Source organism: Saimiri boliviensis, chromosome 4 (genome assembly GCF_048565385.1).
Source record: "Saimiri boliviensis isolate mSaiBol1 chromosome 4, mSaiBol1.pri, whole genome shotgun sequence".
In the NCBI taxonomy this organism is placed as follows: domain Eukaryota; kingdom Metazoa; phylum Chordata; class Mammalia; order Primates; family Cebidae; genus Saimiri; species Saimiri boliviensis.
Genome location: NC_133452.1, coordinates 55,696,155 through 55,697,665, shown reverse-complemented (window position 1 = coordinate 55,697,665; position 1,511 = coordinate 55,696,155). Strand labels below are relative to the sequence as shown.

Genomic DNA, 1,511 nt, shown 5'->3' with positions numbered 1-1,511 from the left:
TGGTTCTCAGGGTTTGGGTAGGCAGAAGGGAAGGCAAGAACATTCTAGGCAGAACTGAAGGAAATAAATAAGGACTCATTCCCAAGCATTTAGTTGCTGGAGTTAAGGTGCATACATAGGTTATTGGTGTGAAACTTAAAAACAAGACAATAGATTTTTAAGATCTTGTATCAACTCTACTCATGATAATCCACAAAATAGCTACTATTCACTCACTCACTTCACTGTATTATTTTCAGCTGTGTTGGATGTTTTAGACGTTAAAGGCATTTGCTCTGTACTGAACCTTTGAAAACCATTTCAAGGGAAACAACCTGGGTTTTTATATTATATATGTTTTATGAATGTAAACCCACATATCATCATGATCATTTACTGCTGATAAAGTATATAATGATATGACTGGTATAAAGCAAATCAGATATGAGCCTTAATCATACCAATAAAACTAGATTGAATTATTGTCCAATCTAGTGTCATTCATTCTTTTACTTAAAAGAATTCTTTTACTTAAAAAAATCAACAAATATTTTAAAATATGTGCCAAGAACCATAGATAAGAAATTAAAAAGTAAAAATCTATACATATTGTTTATCTATTATAAACAACAGGAAATAAAATTGGTTCATAATTCCCATATATATATTCTGTGAACACCAAAATCTATTATGTCTGTTATTTCACTTCACTTGAACTGATATGGTGTTTTTATAAATTGATTTTTCTCCTTAGTTTTTTTCTTAATTTCAGAAAATGAGATTTTCTGCTTACATGTTTCAGTGTCTTAAACCAAGGCACTCAAGCCTACCACTATTGAAAAATCTGCATAAATGTACATTGAGTAAAATATACTTGCTACATTTATCTAAGGACTAAATTTAGCTTTCTAGTGCAAATTAGCCTGCCAGTTATTGAAAATAATATTGTTAATCCTGATTGTAAAGACATATACTTGCTTTCTGTGGAAGATTATATTCTTCAGTTGATAAAACAGATCCTGTTCCTGCATTTTTATATTAGAAAGAAATATAACTAGGATTATTACATCTCCTACAACTCTTAGAATCTTCACCACCTTATTAACCTTGTGTTCTGATTTCCTTTGTTGGATCTTTTTTTAAGAAAAAAGTTCTTAAATTAAAAATGGAGTCACTCAGACTGCATACTTTCCCGAAGAGCAAAGCTGGCTTCACGCTCAAGAGAGAACACCTCACCTACTCCTTCTGATTTCTGGTTCTCTACACAGTTGGATAAGCTTTTCTAGTAATGAACCATAGCAATAATGCAGGGAAGTATAGTCTTTGATATATCTTTTAAAGCATAGATTTTTCACTGAATCAGCAATCACTCTTGGAAAATACATGCAGACCAAAGAGATATCTATATCTATATCTATATCTATATCTATATCTATATCTATATCTATATCTATCTATATCTATATCTATTTGAGGCAGGATCTTGCTCTGTCACCCAGGTCAGAGTTCAATGGTGCAATCATGTCTCACTG

The 1,511-nt window shown here is 31.4% G+C and overlaps 1 pseudogene; it reads right to left on the bottom strand.

The window, feature by feature from the left end:
* Positions 1-1,149: 1,149 nt before the first annotated feature.
* On the bottom strand, positions 1,150-1,303 carry LOC120363331 (small nucleolar RNA U3; annotated as a pseudogene).
* Between the last annotated feature and the right edge of the window lie 208 nt (positions 1,304-1,511).